Here is a 22486-nt window from a genome sequence, read left to right on the forward strand (position 1 = left end):
GATTGGGATCTTTAAGAAAGACTTTGAGCTGGAGATTTGTTTGTAGGAAATTTATTAAGGAGTGTTCTTGGAAACAATACCTTTGGTAGTGAAGGAGGTACTACTGGAGAGGGGAGAGAGAGGTGGCACTATGATGCAGTTACAATGAAGATCTCAACCCACTTTGTGGAATCCTTTGAAGCTGAGATGGCCTTTAGAATTATCCCAAATTGTGTCAAGGTGCTGGTCCTTTGTGTTGAGCATCAACCAGTCATTGGAGGAGGGCTGATCCTGGAAAGGGAACATGGTCTTGGACAAGGTGACTCCTTTCATCTGAGGGCAATTTCCAGTAGGTGACAGACTGAATGATTAACACTGAAGCAGGAAAATATGCATAGCATACCCCAGCATCCATAGAGATAGGATGGCTTAGCTCCACTCTTGGCATAGCTCAGATCTACTTTCTCGGAGAAGCTCCTTCATGATCCTGATGGGCATATTTACCTGGAGAAACTTAAAAGAAAAATGTTAGCAAGACAGCTAACAAGATAGCAGTTAACCATAGCTGCTACTGCTGTAGCTGCTATTGAGGCTGCAACAGATATTCATTGTCTCCCATCTCTATAACAGATTTTAAATTTCCCTTGGTTAGTTCATATGCTGGTCGAGGTGACTTACCTTTTGGGGATAACCCAGACTCTCATCTCTCAGAGGTCTGATCAGGTCACCAGGCCTTTCTCGGTCTGTGCTGCTTCACTTCTCCATTTACCATCAGTATTGGTGAGGAAGTATCAAGAAACACCGAGGTAAATCACATGAGTACCAAACACACTCTTCCTTGCCTCCTTTGTGTAATGGCAAATCTCCCTTCCTGGATAATCAAGGCTAATCATCCCTGCTAGCATAGTCATCTCTTTCCTTGCTGTAGGTCTCTTAACAAAGTGACTAGAAAGCAGCCGTGACTTGAAGTTTAATATAAGTGCTTTTCCCCACTGAAAGCATTTCCTTCTGGGAATCAGCATCTCTAAACAGGCAAGTATGGGAAGTACAAATTCCTCAAGTCAATGAGAATTATGGTAGTGGCACCACTCATTTATACTTCTTGGGTCCTGGACTCAGTGGATTGAATGTATAATTTCTTAGCTGGCCGCTTCACTATACTCTTCCATTATTCTGTCAGGCCAGTGAAGTGGTGCAGCATGAGATACGCCCAATGGATTCAATGGTCTTGTGCCCAGCACCACACTTCCTTTGCTGTAGAGGATTCCTTAGTCTTATGCAGTGTTGTATTGTTAGTATTGCTGTGTTAGTAGTGAAAGTCTGCACACCCTCCACTAATGGTGTTAGTTGAAGCCCTCAAGCAAAAAAGGCAAATCTATACTAAGAATACATGTGGAAAATAGGTGGAAGTGGTCCAATATTATCATCAGCTTCTCCAAAATTGTTCTACTTGAAGAAGTACCATATAGAGGACTCAGTGATGACTGTTTCTGGCATTTGGCAGTGGTGGTAGCTAGATGCTTCAGTGAAGGAAAGCTAGCTTGTGCTTTAGATCCAGTGTAGAATTTCCATTCCTCCCACGAGGTTATTCTATTCCTGCATGTATTGTGCAAGAATGGGGGCTTCCAATGACAGGAAGGGTGATGTCAACTATTGAGTCATTTTTTCTATTTTGTTATTTAAGGCCTCCTCTCCGGCAACTGCTGTCATGTGAGAGACATTATGTGATACAAAGATCTTCATATTTCATGACCACTCATATTAAGCCATCCATATGGACCAGGAAGATCCCCTAGAGAAGGAAATGGCAATTCACTCCAGTATTCTTGCCAGGATAATCCTATGGACAGAGGAGCCTGATGGGTTACAGTGCATGGGGTCACAATGGCTGAGCAACTGAGCACACACACATTCCTTTTTCCTAAACTTTTCTACCCCTCACCTGCCAATCTTTTCTCTATTAGGATTCAGAATAACCAATCCAATTAATTACAAGGCTGTATATATTCTAAACTGAACTAATCATTTTATCCAAAGTGGGTGGCCTGAATAACTGAATTTAAAGCCAAAAGCTCTTCTTGTTAGGAAAATTTCCTATCACTGATTTTTTTCAGTACTACCCATGTGTAAGCAGTAGTGTAGATGTCATTCATTGTTGGCCTGTATAAAGTTTGAGTTAATCCATTCAAGAATCCACCTGATGGGAAGCACTGACAAGTCCAAGACCACTGCATATCAAAGATCTTCAGTGACTGGCTCGTCTCTGAATCTTCTTTGGGTTTATTTCTAAATCTCCAATATACTTGCCACTTCTGGATCATTCTGTCTAATTAACATGACATCATCAAGATATTGGACCAACCTGATTTTCTGCAGAATATCTATGTGGTGTAGGTTGTTGGATGATCCTTTGACAGGGAGTGAAAGAACCCCGAGGACAAGATAAGACATATACGCCATTGTCTGTCTCAAGTGATTGTGAACTGTTCCTGATCTTCCATTCCGCTACAATTAGAAAAGAATGTACTTAACCCAATCGGTGATCATATTCAGTCACCTGAGTCTTTATTAATCTGCTCTAACAAATTTATTATACCAAGCACGGCAACTACAACAGGGGCTAGTATTTGGTTGAGATTTTCAGTTCAGTTCAGTTCAGTTGCTCAGTCATGTCCGACTCTTCGTGACCCCATGAATCACAGCACACTAGGCCTTCCTGTCCATCACCAACTCCCAGAGTTCACTCAAACTCATGTCCATCGAGTCAGTGATGCCATCCAGCCATCTCGTCCTCTGTTGTCCCTTTCTCCTCCTGCCCCCAATCCCTCCCAGCATCAGAGTCTTTTCCAATGAGTCAACTCTTTGCATGAGGTGGCCAAAGTACTGGAGTATCAGCTTTAGCATCATTCCTTCCAAAGAACACCCAAGACTGATCTCCTTCATAATGGACTGGTTGGATCTCCTTGCAGTCCAAGGGACTCTCAAGAGTCTTCTCCAACACCACACTTCAAAAGCATCAATTCTTCAGCACTCAACTTTCTTTATAGTCTAACTCTTACATCCATACATGACTACTGGAAAAACCATAGCCTTGACCAGATGGACCTTTGTTGGCAAAGTAATGTCTCTGCTTTTGAATATGCTATCCAGGTTGGTCATAACTTTCCTTCCAAGGAGTAAGCGTCTTTTAATTTCATGGCTGCAATCACCATCTGCAGTGATTTTGGAGTCTAAAAAAATAAAGTCTGACACTGTTTCCACTGTTTCCCCATCTATTTCCCATGAAGTGATGGGACCAGATGCCAGGATCTTAGTTTTCTGAATGTTGAGCTTTAAGTTAACTTTTTGACTCCCCACTTTCACTTTCATCAAGAGGCTTTTTAGTTCCTCTTCACTTTCTGCCATAAGGGTGGTGTCATCTGCATATCTGAGGTGATTGATATTTATCCCGGCAATCTTGATTCCAGCTTGTGCTTCTTCCAGCCCAGCGTTTCTCATGATGTACTCTGCATATAAGTTAAATAAGCAGGGTGACAATATACAGACTTGATGTACTCCTTTTTCTATTTGGAACCAGTCTGTTGTTCCATGTCCAGTTCTAACTGTTACTTCCTGACCTGCATATACGTTTCTCAAGAGGCAGGTCAGGTGGTCTGCTATTCCCATCTCTTTCAGAATTTTCCACAGTTTATTGTGATCATCACAGTCAAAGGCTTTGGCATAGTCAATAAAGCAGAAATAGATGTTTTTCTGGAACTCTCTTGGTTTTTCCATGATCCAGTGGATGTTGTCAATTTGATCTCTGGTTCCTCTGCCTTTTCTAAAATCAGCTTGAACATCTGGAAGTTCACGGTTCATGTACTGCTAAAGCCTGGCTTGGAGAATTTTGAGCATTACTTTACTAGCGTGTGAGATGAATGCAATTGTGTGGTAGTTTGAGCATTCTTTGGCATTGCCTTTCTTTGGGATTGGAAGGAAAACTGACCTTTTCCAGTCCTGTAGCCACTGCTGAGTTTTCCAAATTTGCTGGCATATTGAGTGCAGCACTTTCACAGCATCATCTTTCAGGATTAAGATTTTAATAGATTTTCAGGTTGAGATTTTAATAGTCCATTATTATCCTCCAGGATCCATGCTTTGCCTTTTCCAGACCTGAGGTTCCACCATTCACTTGCAAAAGGTCTAAAGCAAGTATGTTGATAAATATTAGATGCTCTCTTACCTGCCTCACCAACATTGGTACTTACTATAATAACTGTTCCTACCTTGCTTCTATTATTATTTTGGCTCCTATTACCCATGTTGTTATCAGGAAACACAGTTCCATGGTCACTACCAGAGAGCATTTTAACAATTGCACTGGTACTACAAGTATCACTGATGCTGTCTTTATCATCTTTGATGGAACCTTCAATGTTTACTGGTGATCTAGCACCAAAATTCTATTTGTGAGCCTGAGTAGGTAGATAATATCTCCTCTCTTTCTCTTTCTCCTGAATTGACTATTTTTACCACCTCCTATTACTCTTCTCCAAGCCACCACTGTATCCTATTATGGCCCATAGTGGCCCAGCTCCCTCTCTACAGTCCTCTTTGGATCTGCTTCTCCTGGTTCACTCCTCTGTGGCATAAATGTCACCTTAACAGACAAGTTGTATGTGTCCATCTTATCTTAAAGACCACTTCCAAGTATTCAGAATCACCTTATATTGTTACGTTTCCTTTTATAGCGCTATCACTATCTGACATTATATTAGACATGTATCTATTTATTTTCTATATGTTTATCTTCTAGATTGTACTCTGTGTAAAGACAGAGTTTGTTTTATTTCATTCTTTATCTTTATCAGCTAAAATTGTACCTAATATACATTAGGTGTGAATACATATTTCTCAGATGAATGAATGACTTCTTAGTGTTATCAGATATTGCATTGATGATCTCTGTTGGACATAGATGTGAGTTCTAAGTGAACCAATGACAGAAGCCACAGACCTCTATTAAGTTCAGAATTGTCTTCTCTGAGTTAAATTTGGTTTGGATTTTTAAGATGAAAGGCAGCATTCTGTTTTCTAAGTGGCCCAATTTCCTTTTGCATTGACATCCATTTTGGAGCCTCTATTGTGCCGTGAACTTTGCTCTTACAGAGTGTATTGTTTACCTTGCACCAACATAGAATCCCTTGGAATTAAAACAAAAGGGATTAAAAGAGATACCATATCAATTTTTTCCCCAAGTTTTCTTTTCTACTCTTGGCATCTAGATTCTCACACATCCCCATGACCAATCTGACCCGGGGACTATTAGGAATCTTGTTCTCTCCATAATCTCCCTGTTATTTTGCTGGGTGTTAAAGGGAGCAAAGAGGGGCAGGGTCACTAAAATTAACTTATTCTTTGTAAATCTTTTGGATAGAATTTTTAGTATGTGATGCATAAGAATCTCAGCCTTTTGTTACTTTGAAATATTTAAGTTATCCAAGTTCAAATAATATTTACATAATTTATTTAGACATAAATCTCTGAATTGCAAATCTACCAAAGAAGTTACATCTATCTGTGTTTCAATATTTATTTACAGTCTTTTCCTTATATATCTATGCAACATCTAGAGGATTCCCTAGGAGATTAATGGATAGGAGAGAAAACACTAATGTTTTATAGGTCAACTTCAGAAATATTTAAGTTTTAAAATATCAACCAAGTCTGGGTGAACACCTCGCTATTTTAATTTTTTAAAATATTTTTTTGTATCTTATTAACAGTGCTATTAGAATATAAACTCCCTAAGGGCATGGATTACTTTCTATTTTTTTCGCCCTGCTTCTAAAATATCTGGAATAGTTCCTAGCATATGTTAGGTACTTGAAATAAGAATTTCTTGAAAGAATTAAAATCTGGTATTTTTCCTGCTTGTCTGAAATTTCTTTACTCCAAAGCTTATTTATACCAAACAATAACCCACATAAAATTTTTATTCCTTTCCTTCTGCATGTAGAAATAACACCACCTTTTAAAGTATACTTTTGATTTCATAAGTTTTCACAAAGTGTCTTGCTTTTTCTAATTATGTCTATAGGTTTTTAAGATGTATCAAATTTTCATCATCTCTGGAAATGTGAGGAAATAATAATTTCACATCTTCAGAATACCTCGTATTAGACATAGATCTCTCCAATGATTCATTTTCTCCACAATATTTATTGAGTTATATTTTATGTAAACCATGGACTTCACTGGACATTAGGAGGTGTCCCCATTGATTTTATAATTCTGGTGGGAAAAACACACATTGAACTACAGAATTCAACTGGGTTGAAATTTACAGGAATGACAACTGTGTGCCATGGAAGCAAACATTCACAGGGGTGACCTCTCTGAAGACACGATACTTAATTTGAGATGTAAAGGCTCAGTTGAAATTGGCTAACCTAAAGATAGAACCAAGTGTTCCTGGTACAGGATGTCGCAAGTTTAAAAGTATTGAGGTGATAGGAAACTTGGTAAATTTTCATTTTTGAAAGTGAAATGTGTGGTCCAAGCACAGAGCAAGGAGCAAAGTATATGATGAGGCCAGAGAGGTTGGCAAGACCCAGACTATGTGGATTCTTAAAGGGTATTTGATTTTGAACTTAGAGTCTGATAAGTCTTATTTTAAACATGATGACATGGTTAGAACTGGTTGGAAAAGTTGCTATAGCTGCAATGTGGAAATGAGTTAAGAGTCATCTTGGAATACAAATTGGACATTTGAAATATTTCTAATGAGAGACAATGGTGACTTTGACTAAGGTGATGTTAATAGTGGACATAATAGTGGACTAAGGTAAAGAACATGCCTGCAGTGCAGGAGACCCAAGTTTGATCCTGGGGTCAGGAAGATACCCTGGACAAGGCAATGGCAACCCACTCCAGTATTCTTGCCTGGGAAATCCCATTGACAGATGAGCCTGGCAGTTTACAGTCCATGGGGTCCTAAAGAGTCGGACAAGACTGAGCAACTAACACTTATACTTTCACTTTCAAGATGATTTTAATGCCAAGGATGATTGTTTAGTCTCTGCTTCCCTTCCAGAGGGAGAGAACTCACTACCATGTTCTAGATGACTAGAACAGTTCTAGTGACTGTCTCTCCCTCATATTCTTCTAAAAGAAATCTGCCCCTTCTCCCAGCACTGAATCATGTGTGGGAAACTGGACTCAAAAGGAACCAACAAAACCCTGTTGGAAGAATTTGAACCATAAAACCTAGAAATGGAAGAAAGATGCTGTTGGGTTCTAGAACGCTAAGGAAAATGGTGATGATAATAGAGTTGTTGCTATGGCAAATCAGAGCCACACGCAAGTTGAAACTGTGGAGGCACAGAAACCAGGAATTTCTGAGGATCAATTCATTCTGCAGAGAGAAGAATGTAGCATATTTAAGAGAAAAAGAGAAAGAGGAGTCTGTGTGATTCCCAAGAGAAAGAGACAGGGAGAGGAGATTTCTAGGAAACTTGACTGCACTGCCTGCAGTTGCATTCTGCAAATGTCTCCTAATTCTTTTTTTTTTCCCTCTCAATAATCTATTTAAAAATTATTCTAGAGTAATATTTTGTTAAGAGTTTCCCAAGTGGCTCAGTAGTAAAGAATCTGCCCGCCAATGCAGGAGACATAGGAAATGCAGGTTTGGTCTCTGGGTCAGGAAGATGCCCTGGAGGAGGAATGGCAAACACACTCTGGCATTCTTGCCTGAAAAATCCCACTGATGTATAGAACAGTCTTATGAACTCTGTGGGAGAGGGAGAGGGTGGGAAGATTTGGGAGAATGGCATTGAAACATGTAAAATATCATGTATGAAACGAGTTGCCAGTCCAGGTTCGATGCACGATGCTGGATGCTTGGGGCTAGTGCACTGGGATGACCCAGAGGGATGGTATGGGGAGGGAGGAGGGAGGAGGGTTCAGGATGGGGAACACATGTATACTTGTGGCAGATTCATTTTGATATTTGGCAAAACTAATACAATTATGTAAAGTTTAAAAATAAAATAAAATTAAAAAAAAAAATCCCATGGACAGAGGAGGCTTGTGGGTTACAGTCCACAAGGTTGAAAAGAGTCAAACACGACTGAGTGACTGAGAACAAGATTTTGTTAATTGCAGTCATTTGATACTTGTCTCAGATATTTTCATAAAGAAGATTCTCATTTTTAACAGATCTATGGGATACTTTTCTTCTATACATAGAGCTGCATCTTTCTTCTTGTAACATGGAGTTCTTGGGAACCATGCTGAATAAGTCTAATTCCTCCTGCTATAACCCTGTTCATTGAAGATCATGAGGGTGTCTCATCTGAAAGATTTCTCAACATAAAACATCCATAGTTACTTTCATTGTTCTTAACGTGATTTGATTTTCAGACCTCTCTCCTATTCTGCTTATTTAACTAATATGCAGAGTACATCATGAGAAACGCTGGGCTGGATAAAGCACAACCTGGAATCAAGATTGCTGGGAGAAATATCAATAACCTCAGATAGGCAGATGACACCACCCTTATGGCAGAAAGTGAAGAAGAACTGAAGAGCCTCCTGATGAAAGTGAAAAAGTGAAAAAGTTGGCTTAAACCTCAACATTCAGCAAACTAAGATCATGGCATCTGATCCCATCACTTCATGGCAAATAGATGGAGAAACAGTGGAAACAGTGGCAGGCTTTACTTTTGGGGCTCAAAATCACTGCAGATGGTGACTGCAGCCATGAAATTTAACAGATGCATGCTCCTTGGAAGAAAAGCTATGACCAACCTAGACAGCATGTTAAATAGCAGAGACATTACTTTGTCAACAAAGGTCCGTCTAGTCAAGGCTGTGGTTTTTCCAGTAGTCATGTATGGATGTGAGAGTTGGACTATAAAGAAAGCTAAATGCCGAAGAATTGATGCTTTTGAAGTGTGGTGTTGGAGAAGACTCTTGAGAGTCCCTTGGACTGCAAGGAGATCCAACCAGTCCATCCTAAAGGAGATCAGTCCTGAATGTTCATTGGAAGGACTGATGCTGAAGCTGAAACTGCAATACTTTGGCCATCTGATGTGAAGAGCTGACTCATTTGAAAAGACCCTGATGCTGGGAAGGATTGAAGGTGGGTGGTGAAAGGGACAACAGAGCATGAGATGGTTGCATGGCATCACTGACTCAATGGACATGAGTTTGAGTAAGCTCCGGGAGTTGGTGATGGACAGGGAGGCCTGGCATGCTGCAGTCCATGGGGTCACAAAGAGTCAGACACGACTGAGCGACTGAACTGAACTCCTATTCTGTCATGCTTATCTGAATACCTTATGATTTGTCAATCATTTTAGAATAAGGAGCCCAGAATTAAATGAAAGGCTTTGTGTATCATTTATTTGACGAGCTCAGAATAGCATTAGACAATCACAATGCACTGTAACTTTGTAGTTAACTAAAAGCTCCTGTCAGAAAATGCCTGTATCTGAGATTTTTTAAAACATAAATAAACATTTAGAAAAAATACTGAAAAAAACAGTTCCTTTGGATTAAGGCACTGTCAACTGATCATCTGAAAAAGCTTTCTACAACATTAAATTGTCACCAGCTACTCAAGCCTTAGCTTATATTCTTTCCAATGTGTCAGTTGATAGTTCCCTATTGAAATGAATTGAAAAACATACAGATTGAGAGAGAAAAGGGGAGTTCTGAGCCAGAATCCAGGCAACATTTCATGGAAGTTGGGTGGGGACTAAGCTTCTAAGTCAATGAGAACACTAGGTGGATTGGGTAGATATGAAAGGGGGATCAACCTAAGTAAGGACAACAAATGAGAGGTGGGAAGATTTACAAGCCTTTCAGGTCTAGGTAGCAGTTCTCTGCTAACAAGGCACTCTCCAAGGCTTTCTTGAGATAGCTGCTTTTTTAAAAGTCTGGAGACGGGTGAGTAAAGGGTATGCAATTTCTGTACTTTGGTCATGGGGATTGCCCATAACCAATGAGAATGATAAATGTAACAAAACCGTTTACAGTGCCAGTGACTGGATGTAGCTATATTGGTCTCTACAGCCAGGCCTCGCAAGCTGGTATACGACCCTCAATGTATCAGATTAGATGATAGGTTAATATCTGACTCCACAGATCCTTATGGAGGAGAGTCAATGACCAATTGTTAAATTTCATTTTCTTCGTATCTGTGTGTGTGGGGGGTGGTGGTGGTGGGAAAACAGGCAAGTTTCATGAGAAGGCTTTTTCTATAGTTACAGATGACTCCAGGGGCAACGCCAGGAACAGATACCGTTTTTCATACATACTTCAATTTCCAGCCATACTGAGCCCTCCCAATTGCAAACTGATCTGCTGTGTGCTGGCAGTCTGTCCGTGTGCACTAAGGGACCTGCAGGCATGCCACGGTTTCTGCAACGAGGTATTATAGTGTCTGCATCTGACAAAGGTTGTCTCAGCAGTAGCAGGGCTGCTAGTCTGTGGCTGAAGCTAAAGAAGGCAGGGTTTCTCACTATCTTTCTGGGTTAAATATGCTTATGTGGAGAAGTGCTTTGTCAGAATAAGTGATGAAAGTAAAATTTCTTATACCTTTTCAGATCTGTCTTGGAGACACTCTCTGTAGCTGAAGGTTTCATTTAGCTTTCATAAGGTTACAATGCTTAATCTCAGTAGGGTTATCAGTTCTGTCATGTATTATAAACCCTCCAATCAAGGCAGTGGGAAACAGTGTCTCTATTTAATACCCGGAGAAATGGTGGAAGTCAGCGATTGATACCAACACAATGATGGGAAAAAGTGTCCAGAGGTGCTACTCACATAATCTCATTTTACAACATCTTGAAAATTCAATAGAAAGGACTCCACTAACAATACCATTACACACCACTGATTATTGTTCTCAAATGTTCCTAAAGCTCTGAAAGCATAACCTAACAATAAAAATGTGCTATAAATACATCCCAACAATGTACTTAACTCTATTTTCCCTTTTAAAAACAAAAGCACACAGTGTTAGTCACAAGTCATATAATTTCACTTAAGTAATTTCTTGACTAAAAGTGCATTATCATTTCTTAAACATTGTATAAATATAAATAAATAAGCTATTCCTTGACACTGGAAAGTGTTTCCTAATAATTTAGGAAAAAGTGGGGAATGTTGCACCTTGGGTTAGCTACTTAACACGTGATCTTTTTTGCAAGACACATCTTGTTTATCATGAGCTCTATGTTATTTGCAAAGGCATTTGGGGAAAAAAAAAATTTCCTTGCAGAGAAAATACAAAACTTAAGTTTTCAAATTTCCTGCTATAAATGTGTCAGTGATTCTTGTTTTTATCTTTTGCCATTAAGACTTTTTGAACAAGTGTGTTTTTCAAAAGGGTTAAAATTGTAGGAAGTTACTGGTATATCCTGTCTAAAAAATAAACAAACAGCTGAGAAACATACATCCAAAGTATGCTCCAGTTCTTGAAAAAAGATTTTAAACTAGTTCAGAAAAATATATTTCTTGTTTCCCGTTTGTGCTTACACCATGGAATGAGGGAACACAAATCTACCTTATTGAGAAAAAAAGGTCATTGTTTCCCTAAGAATATTATATTATTTTATTTTGTAATAGAAGGAACTAATAAATAAACATTTCTTTTACAAATAAATATTTTTGAATTGATAACTTACTAAAATATGTAACAATGTTAATTTTTTTCTATAACAAGTTTCAATTTAAATTATTTTAATACTATTGACAACACAGAACAGTAAAGTTAAAACTAGACTTAAGATGATTTTCAAAACCATTGGAGTAGTCTGTATGCTTTAAAAAATTCATATTTATATCCACAATCATTTGTAAAGCATGGAATTCCTTAAAATTTGTTGACTTTAAAGTGCAATGCAAATTAAACTTTATCAGTAATTTAAAAATGAAATCTACATATATTATTTTAATAATTCCTGAGATATGTAATAGTATTATGTTGTATTAATTTTTCAGGAATTATTAAATATGGTGTATTATTAAAGTATTACTGAAATGTTAAAAATTTAAAGATATTACTAGAATATCTTTTTCATAGTTTGACTATCAAGACAAACTTCCAAAACCTGTTTTTTACTAAAAATCTGCAATATTGTTACCTTAAAATTCTTTTGAAAATGATTATTTTAGGCTATATTCTTAAATGGCCATTTTATGTATTCAATCAGATTTGTTTACCATTTTTATAAACAACATTTATTGGGGAATACAAGAAGCACCAGAAGAGAAAGTTTTCACTCCCTCAAACATAGTAAAATGATCAAACGTTTGGAATAGAGGCAAATTATAAAAATGTGTCTTAACTGGGACGCTTTGCCCTAAGGAACCAAGCATTTGCGTTTGATGATTCTTCCATAAACCTGAGTTTATTTTAAAAAATTGATCCTTTTAATGTAAGAAAGTTGATGGAGAAAGAATTCCACTTACGAGTTTTTCCACTAGACACTATAAAACGCCATCATAGCACCTTGCATTTTTGGCATCTGCAGTTGAACTGTGGAGTTCAACTGCAGATGTCAGATCGTATTTTGAAAAATGGTGTTGTGTCTACAGGATGCAAATAATCTGGATGAAAATTCAAATCAAATAGAAAAGCCTACTTGGTCCTAGATGCTCTATTTGAGTTGAGCAGTGAGACGCCAAAACTTCAATAGAACATAAGGAAAAGAGAGGGAAGAAGGGAAAAGGCAAGAGTAAAAGGAGAAAACAAAGCTAGGTTTGAAGACAGATTCCATTACAGACTTCTTAGTGCTCTTGCACCCATATGACATTGCCATTCCTCCAAATACAAGGATGGTTGGTCTTTGTATAGAAAAGTACCCTGTACGTGATCACCCTCATGGCAATAATCTGACAGTTAGTTGATTAATTTAAAATTTTTTCCTTTACATAGCAAGTGTTTAATCCTTTTTCTTTGCTGACGAAATTGACTGCCATATATCAAAAAGAATACTTCTCTGAACTAGCTGTTTGGATATTTTTTAAAAAGATACTAGAATAAAATGTTTTTAACTTGAAAAATATGGGTAGGAAAGCTTTTGAGAGCTCAATCATCCTTGATGACTCATAATTTGATAAATGCTAGAGACTTTTCTGTTTCCAGATACAATTGTCATAATGCAAAATTATTCTTTATTGTTTTGCATTATGTTTGTAGTTTCTGTACCTACATAAACTCTCATTTTACATTGGTTTATAGTAAAACTCTAGTGAATGATGTGTTCATTTTGTTGAACAAGAAAGTCAATCTGGAAATTAAAAGCACCTATGGAGAACCTTTTTACATAAATAGGGGGCTCGTGTGGAACTCAGTCTTACAGATTCTTCATCTTTCTAAGGACAATGGTTCAAAACCAGAGTTAAAATCAGCATAAAAAGAGAGTTGCAAAGTCAGAAATTCTAAATAATTCATGGATATGCATGGAAATAATGTTTCAAAACTGGAGTCAGGAGCAGCCGCTGGGGGAAATTTCTTTTTTTAAGAATCACAGTCAACAACAGTCATATTATTTCAGGTTAGCTCACACCATTGTGTGCATTTACAATGCAACGTTTGTATGCTTCCATTGGTTTGGGAAAGAAAATTTAGAAGTCTTAAAACACACAAACAGCAAATATAAAGAATCCTTTCTAGTTCTTGCAGACAGTATGCCTCAGTAGTAAGAAACACCGTTCTACTTGTAGAATATACATGAAAACATGATTCAATACTTTTAAAAGTAAATCCAAACTGTGAGTCTCAAGCCGGAGAGTCCCTCATTCATAAAATAGTGCAAGATTAAGACAAGTTATTGTTTTCTGTTATTTCCCTTTGTTTATTTCACAAATGCCCCTCAATACTTACATAGATTTAGAATAAAGTTCACTGGAGATGCTTGACAAATGAATAATCACTCATTATCCAGGTAGGTCATTTATCATTCTAAAACTGAACAATGGCATAGAAGCAAATTATTTATTTTTCCGAATCTCTAAGTTAGAAATGTGAATGCAGTAACAGAAAAAGGAAAGTAATCCAAATTGTTTGAGAATAAATATTCAAGTAAAATAGGATATTCTTCAAAATCTCATTTGGGAAAGTGGTAACTGATAATTATTTAAATGGGACCATTCCTCCTCAATTCATTTAAATTGATTTTTACTCCAGCTCCCTTTTCATGGTAAGAACTATTGTTGTAGCTCTCTGGGCTGACATAAAGGTAATACTTACTAATATATTTATGGGATTTGGATATTAGACGAATCTAAATTACCCTGATATCTCAAATAGAATAATGAGGATTATTCATTATTTAGGAAATAACTCAGTAATATCATAACCATGTATTCTGAAAATTAACTTTTATATTAATATTTTTAAGTTACTTATCCTAAATGTTTTCCTTGGGTAATGGTGATGTTGACCCTGTAATTATTTGGGAAAAAGCATATTGTTCACCTTTAGTATGCAGGAAATAACTAGCTTCTTATTTCATATAACTCAGTGAAAATTTCCAAATTTGTAAGTCAATTTTTCTTCCTACCAGAGTGTGTGTTTAACCTTGTTAAGCCTGAGGCTTTAAACAGTGTATTTTGAGTGTTTTTAAAGATACTGAAGAGACTAAAATAATTTATATTATAGAATGCTAAATGAAATCTTTATAAATACTAGTTATCTCTAAGAAAGGTTTAGATTTCTTAACTCACATCATTAGTTAACAATCAAATATTGGCTTAATTTTGTTCTGAATCTATGATCATGCAGAATTTGAGTCAGAAGTAACTCTTTAAATGCACACCTAAAGCTGCAGTTTTCTTTCTTTTCCTTTTAATTACTAAAGGTATTGTTTCCTGCTTTTTCTTGTTATTAGTTCTTATACCCAAAAGGAACCTCTGTGCAGTACATTCAAGTCAAAAGCTGAATATCTGGTCTGCTCTGTGACTCCCCTTAATCAGCTGTCCCATAACAGTACAATTGAAAACAAGGCCAACCCTGCTGCCCCATGCAAGTTGTACTTCACTTTAAAGCCATCATACACCACGTGGCTTGGCAGTCGGAACATGGTGAGCTGGGGGATATGGAATTTGATTCTGATTTCATTGAGCGCTTTGCTTTTCCATCTTGACCATTTTGTTACTGACTGTATCTGTTAGCCTATTTGGACAAAATGAATGTGATACAAAAGCACTACCTTTACATCTCTCTCTCTAAAAAAAAAAAAAAAAACACCAAGTCCAGATTGTCTGAAGTCCTAGCGATTTTCCCTCAGCTCTCTCTTTGGCAGTTTATTAAGAAAGTGTGACATGAATGGGCTCTAGAGATGCAGATTCTCATATGTTTACTTTATGAGAAAACTCACTTCCACTTGCACAGAGCTCAGGAAGAGCAAGGAGGTTTCGTCCCCTCAACTAGCTTTCATGTCTCTGTAGCTGCTACTCAGTGCCCTCTGTGGTGAGGCCTCAGGCAGGCTCAGAGAGAAAGTATGCTGTGATCAAAATGGAGATGGCAACTCTTGGTTTTGCAAAAGTAACAAGTCCACCATCCAGATGAAGCTGCAAAGATCACAAATGACCAGCCATGCTTTGCCAAAAATCAGAAAGTCATCTTGAGTTATTTATATGCTAACTACAACTTAATCTCTGCCTTGCTCTGAGAAAAATAAATACGTAAAAATAGGCAATGTAAAAATACATATATAAATTTTAAAAATGAATGTTAATTTTTCTATTAGCACTTCAAAAAAAAAGGTTGTCAACTGGTGATGACCTTAGCTTGGACTCAGTTCTGCAGTGAGCATGTTTTGAGGCTACAGGTGCCTATAGACAGAAGATGAGGGTAGGGTGGCATACTATAAAAGTGGTTACTCCATCAAAACTTAGGTTTCAAAAAGAACATCTATTTGTCTAAAACAAATGTGAAAGCATTTCAAGGAAGCATCTACATATGCTAAAGCTAATTAGGATTGGCCACTTTATTCTGTGATACTGAAGACTTTCTTGACTTAATTTTTTTTCTAGTTAGGCTTCAAATGGGGCAACAATCGATTGTCTTGGTCTCAGAACTTTGGTCTCTTACTTTTCTTCCCTAAAGTAAGGAAGAAGTAATTCAAATATTCTGATTATATTTAACGGTTAGATAGCTTTCCATTCCAGGTCTGATTAGCCTTAAACTGTTGTATTTCTTTTTCCTTAAGGTGTAGCTAATGAATAGTCATTATAAGTTTTAAAAATTATTATATCTGTTTTCCACTTGTGTTCTGAAGCAAAAAAAAAAAAAGAAAGGCCATTCTTTCCCACTAGGGAAGATGTAAATTTTGAAGTGTATTTTTATAAAGTCTCTCACAAGTCTTTGGCCACTATTTCTCATCAATAGTGTATGCACAGATACAACAACCCACAAATGTGTCTGATTACTGGGCCATCAATTTCACTCTTACCAACTAAAGTAGTTTGACTTCATTATTTACATGATTCTTAAAATATGCAGGCCACTGACCACACAAATAAACATGTGCTTTTGGATCGGTAGAAAGCCTGGTGTTTATGAACAGGGTTCTTTGTATTTTTAACAATATCTGGCACATTTAAGCAAAACTCTGTACTGAAACACGGAGCCTGGACAATTGTGTGCCTCATGATCTGTGCTGGGCAGGGGCCCCAACCTCTGCTCTTTAAGCAGACAGGAGTACAAAAATCTGTTATTGCAGTTTGACGTTTTCTTTGCATGATTAGGTCAGTTGGTAAATCTCCACTTTGCAGTTCTTAGAAGCCCAGATTTCCTGTTACAAAGCAATGTGGTTCTGATTACAGCCTTATTGAAGTCCAGACATATACCTATGCTCGGCTAGCAGCTCTACTTCTCATTTTCCATGTTAGCACCAGCAGCTTATTGACCCTACCTTCCTCTTCTTAGCTTGCAATGGTTGGGGAGATTGCAAATCCAAGGGGTCGTCTTTAGGGAGGTGAACACAGAGTGAGTATTATCTATATTATCAGTTCTGGTAAAAACGCTCTTTTAAGTTTGAGGAGAAAATCAAAATGAGTCAAACACAAAGAGAAACTAATTTTCTAGTGCAGAGCTGTGGTTTCATCTGCTTTAATTCTGTCACCACCAAGTTCATTTGGTGAGACCATTATTATTATATTTCAAAGGAACATTGTCAAAGACTTAGGTGTACCATAAAAAGTCCTAGTCCTACCTAATATTACATGGTGAATCTGGTCCATGACACCATCTTTTTATTATAAGGATGAATTATACAGCTTCTTACATAAATCAATGTAAGCTTCTATATATGCCTGTATAAACCTGAAAGCTCACTGATAAAGCTTCCTAACTTGTCTCCTTCTTTTCATTCGTGCTCTCCTATAATCCATTCCTCACAGAGGAGTCTGAATTTTCTTTAAAAAATGAATACAGGTAAGATCTTTCCTTTCTCCTGTTAAAATCCTCCAATGACTTTTTGTTACATGATGATCAACATCCAGACTCCTTTTTGTGACATCAAAAAGTTGCCATAATCTAGGCTGTATCATTTTCCTGACTTCAGCTACTACTACTTTCTCTTTGTGCACTGTATTTTATTCACAATGACTTTATTTCTGGTTCTAACTTGAAGACTTTCAACTGGTTGTTCCCTCTTTTTGAAATACTCTTTTTCTGTCTCATCACAGTACTGATTTCTCAGCCATCTTTTGGATCTCAACTTACTCATCATGTCACCAACTCCAACAACTCTTCTCAGAGCCACCTTATCTAAAGAACAGCTACTATGGAGAACAGCTTGGAGATTCCTTTAAAAACTAGAAATTAAACTAGCAATGCCATTATTGGGCATGTACCCTGAGAAAACCATAATTCAAAGAGACACATATACCACAATGTTCATTGCAGCACTATTTACAATAGCTAGAATATGGAAGCAACCTAGATGTCTATTGACAGATGAATGGATAAAGGAGCTGCGGTACATTTATACAATGGAATATTACTCAACCATTAAAAAGAACGAGTGTGAGTCAGTTTTAATGAGATGGATGAACCTAGAGCCTGTTCTACAGAATAAAGTAAGTCAGAAAAAGAATAGAAAATACCATAAATTAATGCATATGTATGAAATCTAGAAAAGTGGTCCTAATGAACCTATTGTCAGGGCAAGAATACAGAGGCAGATGTAGAGAATGGGCTTGTGGACACATCAAGGGAAGGAGAGGGTGGGATGAACTGAGAGAGTAGCATTGACATATACACAAACTACCATGAGTTCAATGGATAGCAAGTGGGAAGCTGCTGTATAACACAGGGAGCGAAGATTGGCATCCTGTGATGACCTAGAGGGGTGGGATGTGGGGGTGGGGTGTGTGGGGGGGAGGGATGGTGGGGATATATACATACATAGGCACTTACTGTGTTACCGTGTTGCACGGTAGAAACCAACACAACACGGTAACACAGTCATCCTCCAATAAAAAAAAAAAAAAAAAAAAAACTAAAAAATAAAGGAACCCTCTTAGGGTTACTCCTTTAACTACCTTCTTTCTTTCAGGATACTCATTATTCTCTAGTGTTTTCTAATCATTTCATTGGCTTATGTGTTTATTTTTGGTCTCCCTATACAGTAATATGTGCTTCCTGAAAAGGGGGACTTTATCTTACTTTTGGTGGGTCATTGCCTGGTCTGGAATAGTCACTGGATGTTCTTTTGTGTTGGGTGGATGGTTGAATGACCAAATCATTGAATTTATTAATAGTTAAGCCCACTAGCCAGAAAAAGCCCAGGACTGGTCTTAATCTACTACAGCTATGTGAGGGCCCATTAATTTTCATTCCCTAGATTCTACAGTTACCTTAATTCTTGCCAGAGCCCTACATTCATTTAGTTTCTATTCGTACCTAGAGAGAGAATCCAACACAGGCTAGGTACTTCATGAATGTTAGTGCAATTGGAATCTGATATTTTATTTTAATTAAGTTGAGCAATCTCATACTTGCTGTATAACATATTGCTGCTGCTAAGTCACCTCAGTTGTGTCTGACTCTGCGTGACCCCATAGACGGCAGCCCACGAGGCTCCCCCGTCCCTGGGATTCTCCAGGCAAGAATACTGGAGTGGGTTGCAATTTCCTTCTCCAATGCATGAAAGTGAAAAGTGAAAGTGAAGATGCTCAGTCGTATCCGACTCTTAGTGACCCCATGGACTGCAGCCCACCAGGCTCCTCCATCCATGGGATTTTCCAGGCAAGAGTACTGGAGTGGGTTGCCATTGCCTTCTCCGGTATAACATATTAACTCTACTAAAAAAGCCAAGTTTCAAAAAAATTGAGTGATAACATTCCCCCTGTTTTAATGTCAGTGAAGTATCTTGTCATGATCTCCAACATGTAAAGGCTAAGCAAGCTGAGAGATACAAAGACTAGTTGGAGTTTTTATGGGAACATTTTTCAAAGAGGTTTTGTATTGCTATATTACTGTATCTGCTCACATAGAATTTCTGTAAGGAAGTAGCCTTACATCCCCTTTTCCAGAAAAGATTAATGTTAGGTGACTCATCCTAACTTGGTGAGCTGATAGGAAAGGAAGTACCCATGTTTCTAATCCCCGACCCTACCCACAGCCCTTCCCTTCATCTCCTATGTCTCTGTCTTGCTGCACATTCACTGTTTGAATGTCTTTGCTCTGTTTGGTTCCCTTCAGATTTATTTTAAAGTTCAAACTTATTTTCTTGTTTTTAACATATTGTTTAAAAGCATGCATAAACAAAAAGCCTGGGCGTGGAAACAGAACAGTGTTCAGGAAATAGGAAAGAAAAGGGGTAGGGAGACACTGGTAAGAATCAGCACATCCTCTGAAGTTCAAAAATCCTCTTTACCCAAGACGGTAATGGTCAGGGCATGGTGAAGTAATTCCTTTTCAAAGGTAGCTAGAACGGAGACTGGAAATGACTAGTGCATTTACTCATCATTGATGGCAAAGCTGTCTGCATTGTGTAGCCCAAACTTCAATGCCCTGCTGCTAAGTCATCCCATGAACCACAGAGTGGAGAGTATTTAAAAGCACTGGCTATGAAAAAAATAAAATAAAATAAAATAAAAGCACTGGCTATTGACACACTTTGACTGGCAGCTAGAGACATTTTCATATGTGATGGATAAAACAGAGGCACTTACTTTCTTTTCTGATTTTACATCGCCATGATACATTCTTTAGATTTTTCTAAGAAGGATAAAATACATTTTTAAGAGGGGTGGAGTTGTAACTGACCAAGGAGGATGACAACAAAACCTGTTCTTATTTTGTAAACAGAAACCATAAAGTACAACAAGTGGGCAGTTATCTCAGGGTGATTCAGACCATTGGTGCTAAGTTGAGGAGGGGGACTCTGAACGGGCCCACCGGGCTTTGCCTTGTACCCACCCTCACAGCCCAGTCCTCAATTTCTGCAAATAAAGGCAGGGAGAAAGTTATAAAACTTTGAAAGGCATCTCAGACTTTCTTGTGTTTCTTTCTTTTTTTTAATCTGGAAGAGTTCAGGGCAGGGGTAGAAGGAAAATGAGCTTCAAATGGTTGAGGAAACATGCCGAAGAAAAAAAGTGAGCAATTAGGAAAAAAGGCCTACTTCATGTTAAAAAAAAAGTGCAAAGTTGTGGTTCCTAAAGAGTGTAGGGGTGAGCCTCCTTCTTCTACTATACCACTCAGCCTCACAGGCGATATACTGAGCCTCTTCGAGCCTGTGTGCCATCTTAAATTGAGGCTAATACTTATCTTGCAGCTTGTCATGAGGTCTAATCTAGTACTAGGTTCATAGCAGATAGTCAATAGTTGATAATTTTAGAAATCAAAAGATAATTTGAACTGGGAGTTAAATGAAGAATTGCCAGTGGTTTATAGTAGGAAAGCTAGTCTTCCTTTCCAAATCTGCAGTAAGTGGAAAATTTTCCTTTTATCAGAGATCTTCAGCTACATAGAAGCCAAATTCAGTAAAATCCCTTTCAAAAGATATTCCATTATCTTAATTGTAGGTTGAATATGGATTTCAAAATCAATGACAACGTGATCATTTAGAACATCCAGAAAAAAAGGAAATAGGTTGCATGTCATGTCACTGACATGGGCTAAGGAAGACTGTGTGTTTACAAATTTTATAAGTAACATATAATTGATTAAAAACAAGCACAAATGCAGACTCTATAAGAATGTCTATAGAAAAAAGACAGAAATCTGAGCCCATTACCCGCAGATAATTGTTATTTGGTGTATATCATGCAGACATTCTTCTATGTAGTCATTCACAATTACTACTTATGTGAAATCATACCCTGCTGTTTTCAATCTTATTTTAATTTAAAATATAACAATGGTTTTCAATATCAATAAATATATGCAGTATTTTTAATGATTTGCATAATAGTCTCTTTGTGTGGCTATACCTTAATTTATTTAAACAATTCTCCTTCTGAGACAATTTAAGTTTTTATTTTCCCAATTCTTTTTCCTATTACACCCTATGCTTGTATTTGCTTGAATGTTTCTATAGACTCAATTCCTTTCAGCCAAATTGCTAGGTTAGAGAAAATTCAAATTTTTTTTTTTTTTTTTTAGTTTTTGATATATATTTCCAAATTGCCCTCAGGAAAGTTGTTCCAACAAATGCTCCAGTGTTTATTAGTATTCTCTCTCTTGCTATCACTGGACATTACAATTCTTTTAAACCTATGCTTACCTAATAATAAAAAGGTACCCCATTTTAATTTACATTCCTTTGTTTACTGTTAAACATGGATCATGGTTTACTGACTAGCTGAGAGTCTGCTTTTTGTGAATTGCCCATTCCTGTCCTTTGTCTATTCTTCTACTGGCTCTTAATCTTTTTCCGAGACTGATTCTTAACAGCGTCTTGTATATTGGGGCTATTGTTGGTCATTTTGCAAACTCTTAATTTTTAAATTTATTTTGTGAATTCACAGTATTCAAAATTCCAAGTAAAAAGTGGCAAAGTTTGTATGTGCAGAAAAGGACAGGATACATACAGAAAAAGGGACAGGCCTTGTGCAAACATCCACTGTCTCCCTAGATATTATTAAAGAAGTAGCTAAATTACAACATGAGAAAACAGGATTACACGTAAAAATACAGTTCCTCATAGCTAACATTTTAAAGGGATGGCCATGTTCTAGAACAGGATTCTGGTATCTCCTTCTGAGGGACTTTGTAAATGAGTTACATACCTTTCTGTCAGGCTTGAATAATCCGAAGGGATGGGTTGGATGACTGCTCAAGAGGTCCCTTTGCCCAGAGTGATTACTGTCTTCTATTTCCACTCTTGAACTTGAGGTTCAGAAAAACCCTAGCTCAAGGTTCTTTTCAGTAAATTTCAGCAAATGCTATTTATATTGTCCTTCTTAAAGGGTTTTAAAAAATTAAGAAATTCTAAACTGTATTTCTAAGCTTAAGAACAAATAGAAATAGGTCTGTCTTTTGATTCTTCCTAATAGC

The 22486-nt window shown here is 37.4% G+C and overlaps 1 long non-coding RNA gene across 1 annotated transcript; it reads right to left on the bottom strand.

The window, feature by feature from the left end:
- Positions 1-35: 35 nt before the first annotated feature.
- On the bottom strand, positions 36-22486 carry LOC133247609 (uncharacterized). Its single transcript, XR_009736446.1, has 3 exons — positions 22219-22486; positions 13859-13942; positions 36-492 (listed from the first exon to the last, which is right to left on the bottom strand). It is a non-coding gene; the product is annotated as an uncharacterized LOC133247609 (long non-coding RNA).

The sequence above is a fragment of the Bos javanicus genome, chromosome 1 (assembly GCF_032452875.1).
Source record: "Bos javanicus breed banteng chromosome 1, ARS-OSU_banteng_1.0, whole genome shotgun sequence".
Lineage (NCBI taxonomy): Eukaryota > Metazoa > Chordata > Mammalia > Artiodactyla > Bovidae > Bos > Bos javanicus.